The sequence below is a fragment of the Nanorana parkeri genome, unplaced genomic scaffold, assembly GCF_000935625.1.
Source record: "Nanorana parkeri isolate BGI_ZX_2015 unplaced genomic scaffold, ASM93562v1 scaffold149, whole genome shotgun sequence".
NCBI classification, from domain to species: Eukaryota; Metazoa; Chordata; class Amphibia; order Anura; family Dicroglossidae; genus Nanorana; species Nanorana parkeri.
The window spans coordinates 1766310-1783032 of record NW_017306417.1 but is presented as its reverse complement, the minus strand read 5'-3'; the positions used below and the strand labels follow the sequence as shown (position 1 = coordinate 1783032).

General features: G+C 41.8%; 1 protein-coding gene across 1 annotated transcript in view; it reads right to left on the bottom strand.

Annotated features, from left to right (window-relative positions):
* Window positions 1-16088, bottom strand: part of LOC108785202 (sodium channel protein type 2 subunit alpha-like) — a 128139-nt gene extending 112051 nt beyond the window's left edge. The window contains exon 1 of the mRNA XM_018554239.1: window positions 15883-16088. The gene's annotated coding sequence lies outside the window, so the exon portion shown is untranslated. The remainder of the gene's footprint in view (window positions 1-15882) is intronic.
* Window positions 16089-16723: the final 635 nt, after the last annotated feature.

Genomic DNA, 16723 nt, shown 5'->3' with positions numbered 1-16723 from the left:
AAAGAAGTCCCATGATAGTTGCACAAATTGTTATCAAAACTATATTTTTAAAATGTTTATCAAAATTATCAAATTTGTTTATCAAAGTTATATATTAAAAAAACACAAATCATTATTAGTGTACATAAATACAACAGAACTTTCAAAATTCTTACTAATTCTAAAAGATAAAACTTTATTAATATTAATAAATAACAAATATTTGTAAACTACACATTTTTCCTTTTTGTGAAAATCGAAGGAATGAAAAACTGTAAATAAGTACATTTATAGGCAAAAAAAGTATTTATTTTGCATACACTGTTGCCGCCGGCCCCATGTATATATGAGGTGGCACAGAGATATGCTTTATGCTGTGCCACCACATATGTGCATACTATGTTTTTTGCTGGCAGCGCGCTCAGTTGTGTGCCCTCAACATTGTGACCGAGCTGTCACCGCCAGTTCCCAGTCTCTGTTTACAATCATGTGAACACGGGGAGGGTAATAGACACGGACTTAGACACTATAACATTACAGGAGGACCTGGCTAAAATAGGGGAGTGGGCATTAATGTGGCAGATGAGGTTTAATGTCGATAAATGCAAAGTAATGCACTTTGGAATTAAAAATAAACAAATGGGTTATACAATTATGGGTATGCCGCTGGGGAAGTCAGAAATGGAGAAGGATTTGGGGGTCATTGTAGACCACAAACTGAAAGGTAGTTTGCAGTGCCAGGCTGCTGTAAACAAAGCTAGCAGGGTCTTGTCCTGTATTAAAAAGGGGATGTATTGCAGGGACAAGTCTATAATTTTGCCACTTTATAGATCATTGGTTCGACCTCATCTGGAGTACGCGGTCCAGTTCTGGTCACCAGTACTAAGAAAAGATGTCCTTGAGTTGGAAAAAGTCCAGCGAAGGGCAACCAAACTAATTAGGGGTATGGAGGACCAGAGCTACGAGACGAGGCTACTAAATTTAAACATGTTCACATTAGAGGTGAGGAGATTAAGGGGGGATATGATTTCCATGTACAAAATGTTTAATGGTGGTAGCAACATTAGCGATAAACTGTTTAAAATTAACTCCGTTACAAAAACTAGAGGCCATCACCTAAAATTGGTGGAAAAAAAATTCCAGCACAAGGGGCGAAGGGGGTTCTTCACAGTAAGATCAGTTAGGGTCTGGAACTCACTGCCACAGGCGGTGATTTCAGCAAATAATGTGGAATTGTTCAAGAAACTTTTGGACGATTTCTTAAGGGACCGTAATATACAGGGGTACGGGTACTCCTAGAATGAGATCCTAATAGGTTGGACTTGATGGACTAATGTCTTTATTCAACCTCAAATACTATATACTATATACTATATACATTAAGGCACTGCAAAGATATAAATGGCCCCTGTAAGTTTTTGCCTGCATTGGGGGTATCTTAGCAGTCCACTAAAAATGAACAGGCTTACATGATGCAATGTGCCTAAACACGAGGTCAGTAACACATCACAACAGAGAGCAAACATTTTTTTGTGTATGTGAATGTATGTGTATTTATTTAACTTTTTAACTTAGGTACTCTCACTAGTGAAAAAACCCTGTTAATGAGACCTGAGGGTTCTAAAGGACCCCTTATGTGTTCCCTTTGTTCTGGAGAAGGAAACTAACTCACTCTTCTATCCCCCTGGTAACAGGTATCTTTAATAAAACATCAGGAGTCTAAAAGTTCCCTGATGTCTCTCCTTTGTGTGGGAGTCCTTGGTTTCCTTCTTCCCCTGCACTGAACTGAAAAGTGTCCATGAATGGACACTTGCAATTTAATTTTACATGCAGGAGACTGATTTACATTAGAGTAATAATTACTGTTCTCCTTGCTCCTCTATGCTGCCATTGTCCCTCATCGGGAATGTGAAAAAAAAACAAGGGATGGTGAGCGGTGTCGGAAAATGTAGAAAATATTTCATCACACCCATTTATATACTTTTCTGTGTCTCCCAATGCATCCGGTTTTTGCCATCTATGGCAATAAAAGGGTAAAAGTGCACCTGTGCCCAGACTAATGACATTAAAATATGTATGTATTTTTAACAAGATGTAAAAGACGTTTAGAACAAGCCCTTACTGACCTCTCTAACTGCTTTTATTGTGAAGTAATTTATCTTCAAATATCAAAACAGAGACTACTTCAGTAGATTTCTAATAGCTGACAAAACATGCAGTTTTTTTTTACAATAAAAGGCTAGCAGGCTGCCAAGTTTCTGCTTCCATGGAAAATAAAGGGAGAGAAGCCATGATTTTCAGTACTTTAAAGATTGGTTTCTCCACAATGTCTACAGCTACAGAGGTAATTCGGAGCTTGTTGTAAAGAATAAAGTTTTTTTAAATTCAAGAAAAAGAGTAAATATCAGAAACAGTGCACAAGTATGGAAACCAAGAGACTTTGCATCTCTAGTGGTGCATGTGTAGTGTAGGGTGGTGTACACTCCCAGCCCACTTCCGGCATTTGTAAGATGACCAGAATGGAGTCAGGGGCCAGGAGAATGTAAATCCAGTGTACATATGCAGGAGTTACATCGTCAGTGGCCCTCCAATGTCTAAAGAGAGAAGATGCCTGGATCAAAGAAGTGAAGGAGAAGATGGTGGATTACAGATCTGTTAACACTGGAGGGTAGCCTCCCAAAAACACACAGTGCTTTTGGGTATGAGGTGGCATGACACCCTCTCTCCTAACTCCCATGATGCAGCACTCAATCATTAGGCCCAATAACTGTCAATTGGGGAAAGGGGGAAGTTCCTCAGTTCTGTGTGAGTGTTGACAATAACCAATGCTGAGCCTGCACAGGGCCTTCTACTTGGGACTGTCATATCATATGGATCACCGGCAGAGGAGAGGGCTATCGAGAGAAACTGTTGCTTTTCCCTGAATGGGAAACGTGACAGGTTAACTTTCAGATAGCGTCACAAGATACTACCATTATTAACCTGTAAACGAGTGTTGTTACTCACTGGCTGATTTAATGACTGTGAGAAACAAGTATGCTGGCACTGCTGATAAAAATTCTAGAGGCCTGTTTGACTCTTGGTTTCAAAACTCCTGAGACACAGATATGGAAGTATAGAGGAAAAAAAGTCAGAATTCAATATCAGCATACCTGTTTTGGGCTAGTATGTCAGAAAGCCAAGCAACTAGCATTTTCAGAAGACAGTCAATACATTTCTCTCAGCATAAGCATCAAGTGCGTATCTCCAAATAGGCTGAATATTTAATGAAATGTCTCCACACCATTTCTATTGTTATTCTCTGTGCACTTTACAGTGCTGTTCATGTTTATACTGTATGTATTAAAGCTGAACTGCAGGCAAACAGCTAAATGCAGATACAATACGTTTAAGAGAGATGCCAAAGAATTTGTATTTCTGCCTTTCTAGTTCAGAGATTTACAAAGTTCTGCCACATCAAACGGCTCTGACAGGAGACTTGTTTTTTCTCTGCTGCAGTTACAAGTAACACTTACAGATCTTATTCCTCCCCCAGACTGTTGCTGGACAGTGAAGGAGAAGCAGATGATTACCGAGACTCTGTGATTGATTAATCTCTCTGGCATTATGCTGTATCCTACTATCAACATGCTCTTTGCACTGCAACACAACTCACTGGCTAATTGTTCTTCTTCTCCTTCCCCCAGTCTGAGCTCTGCTGTACAGGGAATGTGAGAGGCTGATACCAAATAAGTTTCAGGTCCGTGCACTTGTTGCATTAAAATACATTAGGAAAATGGTAAACATGACTTATATTGTAAGGCATGGCAGACATGGATTACTAACCCTAAATATGTTGCTGGTGATATACAGTACTGTACAATGGTTATAGTTAGGGATGTACTGATACCAATACTAGTATCAGTATCAGTGCCGATAACGAGTATTTGGGCGAGTACTCGTACTCATCCAAATGCGCTCGATGCTTATCCCAATACCGGAACTTCTCGTATCAGGAAGCCAGGCAGTGAGTGATTACACACTGCCTGGCTTCCAATCAGGAAGCTGGGAGGCGTGTAATGACTTGGAGCCCGCCTTTCTGATTGGTCGGAAAGCTGGCCAATCAGAAAGACGGGTGGCGAGTCATTACCCGCCTCCCGGATTGCTCAGAAAGCCGGATCCATGCTTCCTCCTCACTTGGTGACAAGGGAGCATGGAGCCGGCTTCCTGGCCAATCAGAAGCTGGGCGGCATGTAATGACTCGCCATCTGGCTTCCTGATTGATCAGGAAGCTGGCCAATCAGGAAGCTGGGCGGCGAGTCTTTACACGCCCCCGGCTTCCTAATTGGCCAGAAAGCCGTCTCCATGCTTCCTTGTCACCTGGTGATGAGGGAGCATGAAGCCGGCTTCCCTGCTAATCAGGAAGCCGAGTGGCGAGTCATTACCCTCCCCCCGGCTTCCTGATTGGCCAGAAAGCCGGCTCCATGCTTCCTCCTCACTTGGTGAGGAGAGAGCATAGAGCCGGCTTCCTGGCCAATCAAGAAGCTGGGCGGCATGTAATGACCCGCCGCCTGGCTTCCTGATTCACCTGGAAGCTGGCGAATCAGGAAGCTGGGTGGCCATCTCCATGCTTCCTTGTCACCTGGTGATGAGCGAGCATGGAGCTGGCTTCCTGGCTAATCAGGAAGCCAGGTGGCAAATCATTACATGCCAGTATAGGCAAGTACTTAAATGAGAACTATGGGGTCAGTGTTTTTCCCCATAGTTCTCCTTGGGGTAACGGGAGGACACAAACTAGCGTCCTCCCGTTACCCTAAGCCCAGTATACCGTGAGCTACAGCTCGCGGTATACTGAGACGCCGCACCTGGAGCGGATCCCGACTTAGATGACGGGATCCGCCCAGCTGCGTGAGTGACAGCTGGCTCTGCCTATCTAGAGGCAGAGCCAGCTGTACCCGCCCCCTCCCCCGTCCGTTCCGCCAGTCAGCGCTGGCAGATCGGAGCGGGGAGAGGGGAATCCAGCCCCTCTCCCTGTCACGGCAGAGAGCCGTGACAGGATCGAGAGGTGAGGGAACCCGGTATGTGTTCCCTCACCTCCTGATCTACTGAGCTGCCATGTGACAGTCTCATTGTCACAGGTCGGCTTAGAACTATGAGGTGAGTGGAAATCACTCATGTCATAGTTCTCCTTTAAAAAAAAAAATATTGGTACTTGAACTCGATACCGAAAAACCGGTATCAGTGCATCCTTAGCGATTGTAGATCTTTTATGGCACTGTTATTTTACAACAAATGAGTGAAACTTCTGGTTTGTTACCTCTCCATCTTTCTTTCTTACTACCATTTTCTACCTCTCACTTCCCCGTCTAAGCTCCTAGTTGTTACTTACCCTTCCCCCACCCTATTCCACAGACACATGTGCACTCCGTCCATGCTAAATTACATTATTATTAATATTATTATTGTTCCGCAGAACCTGACTAATATTAACTGTAACCCAATAAGATATCTTGCACATTGTATACAATCTGTATAATGGTCCCATTGTGACCACTTTCAAAAAGCAATTGTTTATTTCTGAGATTTTTTCCTATGCACATTTGATGTCTATGTACTGACTTTTTTCCTTGCTGAAAATATCAATAAAAAGTATTAAAACGAAGAAATACATAAGGATATATTAATGTATTTAGAGCTGCATCAATATGTAACTTTTATGTCTGCCTGGGGTTCAGCTTTAACTAGTAATGACAATGTGGATCCTCCAGATTTGTAATATTTAGTGTTACATTCCTAGTGTACTTTGTATTAGGGATGCACCGATACCGATACTAGTATCGATATCGGTGCTGATACCGAGTATTTGGGTGAGTACTCGTACTCACCCAAATGCTCCGATACCTAGCATGAGTACTTCCTGTATCAGGAAGCCGGGCAGTGCATCATTACACGCTGCCCGGTTTCCTGATTGGCCAGGAAACGGCTCCATGCTCTCTCGTCACTTGTGATGAGAGAGCATGGAGCCGACTTCCCGGCCAATTAGGAAGCCGGGTAGCGTGCAATGACGCGCTGCCCGGCTTCCCGATTGGTAAGGAAGCTAGCAAATCCGGAAGCCGGGCGCCGTGTAATGATGCAGCGCCCGGCATTCTGATTGGCCGGGAAGCCGGCGTCATGCTCCCTCGTCATCTCATGAATCATAATATTAAGAAAGTGACCTTAAAGCATTAGCTTGTATTGCTTTAGAAAAAATGTGACCTGCCCCTTTAACAAAAAGTATCGGTAATTGGTATCTGCGAGTACTTGATCAAAAGTATCGGTACTCGTACTCGGTCTTAAAAAAGTGGTATCGGTGCATCCCTACTTTGTATTATAAGTTTTGGAGCTGATGTAGATTTGTATCTGCATTAGTTTGTTTGACCAAAAGCTATCCGAAATAACGTCACCCCTTCTCTTTACTATCACACACATTTACATTACATGAGGAATTACGGTACATGTGCCTGGACATCACCATGTCTTCTCAGAAAACTGATATCCATCTGGTTTGCCCTTGTCCTCTCAGCAGTGTAGAGTTCACAATGAGTCTGGCGAGAATGATGCGAGTTTGGCTTTTCATTTTCCGCTGACATTCACTCGAATCTTGTCTGTCTCATGACGCAACTTGCTGTGTGACTCAATGCTGCTTTGGAGACAGCTTGTCTCATTGTTACCACCGTTATGAAAATAAAACCACTCTCATCTCACAAATGGAAATGACATTCTAAGAGTAAGCCCCAACTATTATTTATGTCACTATTTTAAGCTTTCTATATGTCTAATATTAAGATTGAATGCAGTGCCCATCATACGTTTAAGAATGACCTTTCTTTATTATGCAAAGTAATTTGTTAAAGTAATATCCACCTTTTCTTTCTTTTATTGTTGCTGTATAAAGAATACATTTACTTACAAATCAAACATTTCATCAGACACTAAGGGGTATATTTATGTAGCCGTGAATCTGACATTCACCCAACATTCACAAAAGGGTGAAGAGTTTGGGGAAGGCAGGAGAAGTGAACAATCTAGGACAACATAGCTGAACTGTAAAGTGAGCTGAATTGGAGAATATTTCCAAATCAGCTATTTTGGCCTAGACTGTTCACTTCTCCTGCCTTCTCCAAAACCTTCACCCTTCAGTGCATAAACCTGTAAGTGCCTCTGAATCTTCCTTGTGAGTGTGTTTTAAATGAGTGATTGATTCACCCCCTGTGAATGTTTAGTGATAGTTTCATTGATTGCTTTATAAATATGCCCCTAACAGATTTATTTACTAAAGCAGTAAAGACTTGTCACATAGCAAAGTGTATGTGCGCTTTACATGTAAATGTTCACTTGGCTTAGTAATTAAGGTGAGGAGATGTTCATTGTGAGCACCCAATCATGTAGATTTTTAAGGAAAATTAATAAACAGGGCTTTTTGCACGCACATGATTGGATGATTGAAGTGATGCCGATACATCTTATTCACTAAAAGTCATCACTTTTCTACTCTGTCAGGAAATCCACCCCTAATAGTATCAGATGAATTTTAATTTACACTGAAATATTGTCCATGAACACATACCATTGGTGGCATAGTTCAGATTATACCCTGGCCCAGCTCTAGGCTTGGTGGTCATTCCAACTGGAAACAGCTATTTTGTGGCATTGAGATCCTTATGCAGCAGAGGGAGTCTTCAGTGCTAATAACTTTAGTGTCTGAAGTGCAGGTTTAGTGTGCATTATAATTTAACAGGTTAGCTTAAAATTAAGATTAGGAATAAGGGTTAGGTCTGTAAAAAATAAGTCAAGGCAACGGGACTTGCTGTATTTTTTCTTGAAGACGTTTCACTGGACATCTGACCAGCTTTCTCAATTCAGAATCAATTCTGAATTGAGAAAGCTGGTCGGATGTCCAGTGGAACGTCTTCAAGAAAAATACAGCAAATCCTGTTGCCTTGACTTATTTTTTACAGATATACTATTACCTGAATGAATGAGAACCTTCACAGACATTAAGGGTTAGGGTTAAGGTTTGGGGTAAGGTCGAAGAGTTGAAGCAGTTGGCAGGGATACCCAATCCCGTCAATATAACCTTTACCCTTCATTATGTCAAATGGGACTGCCAAGTCTGGACATCTAGGAGAGGAGGTACTCCACCAAGTGGAGAGGGCAAAAAAAAGACAGAGAAACCAAGGGAGAGAACATATACAGTGTTGTACTTTCAAGTTATGTAAGGGCATTGTTTGGTGAAACGAGACAGGGAATATAATCACATTTGTAAGGGTGCTGGATACAAGTTTCTGAATGAGGAAACCAGGTTTTGGAGCATATGGGGGATATTAATGTAGCCATGTTTTGGGGGTCAAGTGAGATGACCCTCTCCAATCAGCTACTACTGCCCACCTGTAGATAACTAGAAGATCTTGAGCCTCCACAAACTGGGAGCATGGGACTTGAATATATGTATAATGACAGTGTCTCCACCAAGCTTGGTCTTGTGTATTACAAGTGGGACCCCCAGATGAGAATGACCTTGTCCCTAGGCATATTCTTTATCTTTCTAGATCCCTCTTTCTCTTAATGCTTTACTGGATGGAAACATATTGTAAATAGGCTCCTTGTAACTGAGGTTCTAGTGTATGCCCAGTCTTCACACCAAGGCAGGGCAGCAATGAGAAGATTCTGGTGACTTCCCCAGACTCAGTCAGTCACTCACCACCTCAATGTGGGGGACAACTGCAGCTCTGCTTCCTCAAGGCCTGTAGCACTCCATGTCAGCTAGTAACTTAGGAACACCTCCCAGGAGGGGAGATCCGCACAGTTTCCCATACCCCTAGGCCCACAGGAAGTGCTTTATATATTTAATAGCTCTCCCAGCACGCACAGCAGGCTCCCCAAACCTGCTGATTGGCCAGGTATCAAACATCCTTAATATGAAGTGCCATCTCTAGCACATCCTGCTGGAACACACTCAATGCATCAGGTGACTGAGAATAACCACTACATACTTAGATACATACTACATACAAGCCAGCGCACAGCTAAGCTGACTAATCTAACAATGACAGATCAAAAACATAGTAGAAGAATCTGGAAAAATACTACATCCCTACATTAATAACTGTTTCAGCTCAGATTTTGGTAGCTTTCTTTGTTTGTCACTCTGTGTTTAGGCTACTGTGGCTGATTAAAGGAGAACTATGGGATCAGTGTTTTTCCCCATAGTTCTCCTTAGGGTAACGGGAGGACACAAACTAGCATCCTCCCGTTACCCTAAGCTCAGTATACCGCGAGCTACAGCTCGCGGTATACTGAGACGCCGCAGCCGGAGCGGATCCCGACGTAGATGATGGGATCCGCCCAGCTGCGTGAGTGACAGCTGGCTCTGCCTATCTAGAGGCAGAGCCAGCTGTACCCGCCCCCTCCCCCGTCCGTTCCGCCAGTCAGCGCTGGCAGATCGGAGTGGTGGAGAGTGGAATCCAGCCCCTCCCCCTGTCACTGCAGAGAGCCATGACAGGATCGAGAGGCGAGCGAACCCGGTATGTGTTCGCTCACCTCCCGATCTACTGAGGCGACCTGTGACAGTCTCATTGTCACAGGTCGGCTAGAACTATGAGGTGAGTGAAAAGCACTCACCTCATAGTTCTCCTTTAAGGGCCTTTGATCAGCCACAGAAGCCTTGACTCTGAGAGTAGGCTATACATTCTCTAAAGCTGTTTTTTTGTATATCCATTGATTTAAATAAAATCCTTTTTACAACCAAAAATACAGTCTTGGACCCTCTCAATTGATGGGCACCTCTGTTGGCCAAGTGTTTTCCTAATTTTTGGGATCTCCTCTATCTGCAAGTCTGGAAAGCAAGGAAAACATGTATTGCTTATGGAAATCTCAACTTCCTTACAGGAAACACAATTTAACCTTTAACTATACCCTGAACTCCAACACATACACTAACCTTTAAAATGATCCCTAAAGTATAACTAGGGGCAAAAATTTTTTTTTTTATTTTATTTGAGTAGTGTGGTAAGGGTTTAGAACCAGATTCAGGTTAATATTGCTGTGCTTGTCCCTGTAAGGGAGATTCACTCTCTCTATTTGTCCTGATCCCAATGTCACCAGGAATGAAAGTCCAATCCCTTCAAAGAAATCCAAAACACAAGGACAAGAAGAGAGGGGATACATTCTAATGATGACACTTGTTCCTGTGAAAACTGTCTAAGAGGGGATCTCCCTCACATTGGAAAGATATCCTCTCACTTCCTAGCAGAGGTTTTAACCCCCCTGAGCCCTCCCCCCACCCCCCACTCTATACAAAGGTTTGGCTTTATGTATAGTTTAACATTAAACTTTACCTTTAACACTTAAACTTAATACAACCTCTACATTGAACTCATACACGTAACATGACCCTTGCTTTTGATGTGCACCTTAAGACCCCATTCACACGTAGCGACATACCTTTTACAGCGGCCGGGATAGCGCGATTTTCGGGGCGACGTTCCAGCGACGATTCAGCGACGGTAGCGCGACCTTCTCCGTCGGGCTCCATAGAAAAAAAGCAAAATCCGCTGAAAAAAGGGTCCTGTAGAAGCGACTTGCGACCGCGACGAGCGACGCGCGACATGGAGTTAAGACAGCTCCATTGAATTGCATTGGCCGGCGACTTCTCGCGATATCGCGCGGCAAAAATGCGCGATATCGCGGCGGAAATCACGCGATAATTCGCTACATGTGAACGGGGCCTTATATTGAAGCTAAACTCTGGGATAAAAGTACATTTACCCCAATAGTGTAGTTCCATTACATATGTACATAAGAAAGCAGCAATTATTGTATATTATAAATCAATTCTTTAGGAGAATATTACCATTAAAATAGCATGATGTTTTAGCTCCAATTAAATAATTCATATATACCCAAGCACCTTGAGAAGGTATCAGTAGAGTGGATACAATAGATCTGCTCACTGTGTAGTACTGTTTGGAGAAACTACAATGCACAAAGGTAAAGAATGAACATTTACAACAAAAATGTCCAGAGTTCAGTTTTAAAGTGCACCTATAGCCAAAACTTTGTTTGGATAGGATAGGGAAGGTTTAAATTTCCTGTCAGGTAATTTTTTTTACGTCTCTGCTGTGTTGGGGAGATTTCACTTCCTGTCCCAGAGAGGCAATAGAAAGCATTAGGAAATCTCTGCAAACCCAGGGGAAATACCTTCTTAGACAGCTGCCACAAGAATAGGTGTCCCTAATGTACACTCATTAGGGACAGCTGTAATTTTTACAAAGTATTATTGGCTACCTGGCTCCTGAGATTTGTCCAACCTTAGGGTGAGGTCAGGGTGAAGTACTGATGTTGGAAAAGAAGGTTTAACTCACAACAGGCATTTCAGCATTCATTCCAAAGGGATGTGGGGATGAGATCAGAGCTCTGTGCAAACCACTCAATTTCCCCCACACCAAACCTGTCAAACCATGTATGTTTTTAATTGGTTTTGTGAACCTCAACTCAATAATTAGGAGGGGTGCCAACTGTTTTATGGTCTTCTAGGTTATTTTAAGGATTTTCTTTAGGTAAATGTGTAAGATGGGATGATTTCTTCCAAACCTTGAGCTAGTCATTAAAAATGCCAGAACCCACCCACAGCATTTCCCGGCTGAAGGTCACAGCACTGCAATTATGACATTCTCTTTCTTCATTCTTCTACATAATTGGGCAATGCTTATTATTTGAAATGTACCTAATATTGGGCCATTTGTGGTAACCCTACCTCAATAATTACAATAACAGAAATACAAACCTAAAATGATATGTTTTCACCTAGGTAACAATGAGACTACAAAAATATGGCTAACTTGAGCCTGTAACCTACTCAGACCAAGCCAAGTAACACCTCTACTGTACAGCAGGTAACCTATGGTGTCTGCTCCTACCATCAAAGTGCCAAGCACCCACTTCCCAACCCCACACACACATTTCCAATACACCCCTAAAGACTCTCTGAATGCTTTCTCAATGTGAGAATTTACATAGAACTTGGTATAGATTTCTACTGCCAACTACACTGTCAAAGGCAGGGGAAAGTGGGATTCTGCATGTTTACCCATATTCAAAAATGTGGGTTTTGCAAGGAGGGGAGCCCAGTGGCCTTTTGGAGTGGCCAGCAGGGATGGTGCCTGTTGTAAAGCATCTTTGTTACTTGGCTTACTATATACAATTAAGTGCATGCTGCATTTATTTTCTCCACTCAGCATTAAGTAAAATTTGAACTAAGGTTTCATGACCGCCTCATTTTATATACGCACATGCCAAACTCACAAATGCTTTGTGGTATCTAAAGCATTCATGAACAGGAAACAAAGCTTCATCTAGATAATACATATATAATGAATGATAAATTATGTTTCCGTAGAGAACAACACAACAAGCCCTGTGTCTGTTACTGAGACCCCGACTATTAGGATCATGGGCCTAGTCAGGGTTCCTCTGCTAGCCCTGCTGCCAGATTGGCAAGTCTCGGTATGAGACCCATTAAAATCTATGGGGACACAGGCGTAGCTATCTCTAAACAAATTTTGTTGAAAGGGATGTAAACACTAGAGAAGGCCACAGCACTGAAATAAAGGTAGGTAAGCAATTGTAGAGGGGTAATTAATGCAGAGTAGCTTAGGGGGAGGTGGGGGTGTAGGTTGGTAAAGATAAAGATAGAGCTGTCATTTAAATTATTTATCACAATCAATGTATTGCTATCTCAGTCAATATGTTAAAGGCTGGAAATTGAGTAAATGGATATCTATCTGGCTGTAAAACTAATAGCACATTATTTTATTTTATTTTTTTAATACAGTAGCTGTCAGGTTCCATGGTTCTGAATAGGTACTGGAAGTAAAAATGTGCATCCCAGTAGGTCCAGACAGAGAAGACTCCCTTCGACCACCTCCAGACTCAGAACGATAAACGGGTAGATCCCAAGAACGGTTATATCTGAGAGCATCTATGGGCCAAAGTCAGCTCTTGAGGGGATGCTCAGCCTCAGTCAGTGATGTTTAAATAAAACAGGAAAACCTACTGCAGCATCGAACGGCAATGACGGACAACACACAAATATATTTCCTCTATCGGGCTTAGCTACTTAGCTATCTATGTTCATATGTTTTATATATGTAAGAGCAGCTTACCATTCCAATTTTTTTATGGGGTGGGGGTTGGGCTGAGGCCTCCAAGACAGTACAGCGCATAATAAAAGCCATATACAAGGGTTGTGATCGATTCTCTAGGATGGATCAAACATTTAAATGATTAATTATTTCTTCCAACTTAAAAATCTGCTATGTACTGTATGACCCCACTGACCACTTGGTCTCTTTACCTGTCCACCTGTATGCAACAGTAACAATTTGCCTAAACATGGTCAAATGTCATGATGGTGTTGGAATTGTTTTTATTGTGGTCCCAGCACCATTATTGAGTTTGAATCATCAGCCCAACAGCAAACTCTCTTTGGAAATGTAAAATGTTGGTAACTAGGTATTACTATAACAGGCCTACGATCCTTTAATGGCTCCAAGCTCTCATTGTCATGATTACCAATGACTACACCATATACCTAATTTTGATACAAGTAAGTTTACTTTTATCATGAATACATATCTTCCATACTTCATTTTTAGTCAGCCGTTTGCTTTAGTTGGAAATTAAGGATATTTCTTCTTTTTCAAGATGGTTCCTCCTTCCCACCTCTTATCTTGAAACCATATACAATAGCACAGGCATAACCAGGCATAGCTAGATCGTATCACTCTATACCATTCAGCCTGCTACAATTCTGTTAAAGTCTCCAAAATGTAATTGCATGTCTTGTCAGGATTTTCTTTAAAAAATTTCACCCAGGGATTGGTGAAAGTCAGCAGCATTTGGCTCGCCGTCTATAAACAATGTCAATACTACAAGGTCATTATACAAATGGTCTTCCATATACCAGCTCAATAAAAGCCACACAGCACAGCCCTATTTGAGACCTCATATCATGCTAAAGGATGCTGACAGGAACTACTGTATAATTAATGACCATTTCAAAGGAAGTGACCATGTTATGATGATTCAGGTGAATTGGATAATGTAGACAACTGCAGCAAAAAAAAAAAAAAATCCTTTACTACAGCCAACACAAATCTTTCCTTTGTCCTGCGAGATAATGAAAAGATCCCATATAAAGACACACAAACTAAAGTGCCCTTTGATGTTGCAAAACAAAGCAGCAGGGCCCTTGGTCTACAGTGAGACCCAAGATATCAAGCAACACATCAGTGATTTGAGGGAGGAACGCTGCAATCACTTAATCCTAAAATAAACATAGTACCGTGCATGTTGGAATAAAAACCAAAGCCAAACATAATTTCAACAGCACAAAAGCTTTGTAAATTCAAAGACAGAAAAGTATTTGATTACGAATATTATTCAGTAGACAGATTCTGTCTCCTGGGAGCTCTCTACATGGCAGGCCCACTCCGAGGCTGTGATCTCGGTGGCACATTTATGCAAGGAGGGTATAACTGGTGGGACCTGATGTCTATATTCAGATTGCACGCTAGCCCATACATTTTGGAAAATGCGCAAAGGAGATCAATGGTGTCACGTTAGTTACAATACACAGTGCCATCTAATGGTATAAAAACATGTTGACACTCCAGGCATTAACAAGGCATGTTAATGGACCGCATCCTGATGAGCCCTTTGAATTTTCCTTTGCAAAGGTGTTCCAGCTGGGCACTGAAGCTTATAATTTTACCTGCATTTCCTAAACATATCATCATCAACAATCTGCTTCACATCAGCAAAAATCCGGTATCATTGTTTTCCTTTGTTTTTTAACACAAATTTTGTTTATATTTTATATTTTATTTTTTTAGATGCTGCAATAATTTTAGCACCAAATCACAGGGTGTGAATAATATATACAGCTTACATACACCTGTTTTTATTTGATTCAGTTCTCTTTACAAAGGTGCATTCTTTTTTTGTAAACTTTCCGCCAATTGTATTTATGCTTTTGTAATCCATTTGTAAATAGATCAAAGATAAGCACAAATCACTAAAAGAACAAAATGAAGCTGCATATGAGTTCTATTTTCTTAAATAAAGGCCTTACTGACCTATCATTAACCCTTTTTTTATTATTCAAATGCTATTGCACATTTAAAATAAATGACAATTAGATCAAGTTCTATCATATTTAAATGTCCCCCAAAATTTAATTTAAAAATGTGATCTAATATAAGCCATTCAGGCAGAGCAGATGACTCTTTAGAGTCTACCTGCCTTTGGTATTTGCAGTATTGCAAGGTACTGGGTGTCATCAGTACATTCCAGCAGCTAATACTGGATCAAGTACTAGGAAATGAGGAATCTTGAAATCCTACAAGGTGAGCTCCAGTGATCATCCATAGCAGATTTAGCTGTGCTGATCCCTACATTATGTCCCCAGCCTTATCCTGGGGCTTCTCCAGCCAACATCTCCCAGCTATGTGCGCAAAAACATATGACCTCCACATATGCAAAAACTTCCTAAGAGGTTCCAAATCAAAGTGAATCTCCAGCTTCCTTCCACCCTTCTAGCAGATGCCTCCGCAGCACCCATCAATTAAATTTGCCACCTTAGGCCGGTCAGTCAAGGTAGAGTGAAAAAACAGCAATGCCAGGCAAAAAAAAAAATGACTGTGTCAGCTAGTGATCAGACAGATGGCAAAAAAATCCTATTCATGCAATGTTGCAAATTGTGCCTTGTCACATCTACGGCAAGTGCTATGTGCTGCACCCAATGCGGAGAATGCTGCAATGTGCAATCGTTATTAATAAATCAGCTAGGCTTACCAGGGAGGCTAGAGAATGCTGCAGGCTTACCTGATGTAGGAGAAAGTCTGCAAACCATGTCAGCAGAGGGAACCTGCACCAAGAATAAGCAGAATGGAATGGAGCTCCTTGTACAAGATGCTGAGATCCCTAAGCCACAAAAGCTGACAAAGCATTTGCCCTTAATCCATTATGACTGAAAAAGACCGTGAAGCTCCTTCACAACCCCTCTTCTTTTCTTCCCCTTGCTTCCTGCTCTGAGCATCACTCTACAGTGGCTAATATATACTAGGAAAAGGCTTACAGAGGCATGCAGAGGCTGCAGAGCAAATGTGGACACCATCGCCACCTGCTGGACAAACGCCTAAGTGCAGCATGCAGTTATCACAATACTGATACAATGTTCTTTTTTTTTTCCCTGCAAAGCCTTTGCCGCATGACTGACAAGATCGTGATTTTGAATACTTTAAAAGAAAAGCATGGTAGATGCATTCATTTGTAACAGAACATTTAATGTGGGGAATGGGGTGGTGGTGGGGAGAGGGGGGTGCCCAAACAACAGATGGATACTATTTGAAGATCTGTCTTATCTACTGATTTAAAGAGACTGCTTCCATTTCCGCCAAGAATGCATTTGTGATGCAGTCAAGCATGGTACCTTGTTCGATTTGCATTTGCGACGAATAATCATTACACAGAGGAATCGCAGGGTTAAAATATTGCACAGTAACTGACACACTGCTATACTGTTTATAAACAATGCATTGTGCCAGGGAGAATTCAAGAGGGATGGCACATATGAGGGTGTGGGCATTTGGTTTTTGAATGGATGATGTCACGAAAGGGCTGTGTTCTTTCCGGAAGGCTTTTTGTTTAGCATTAGGCAACACAG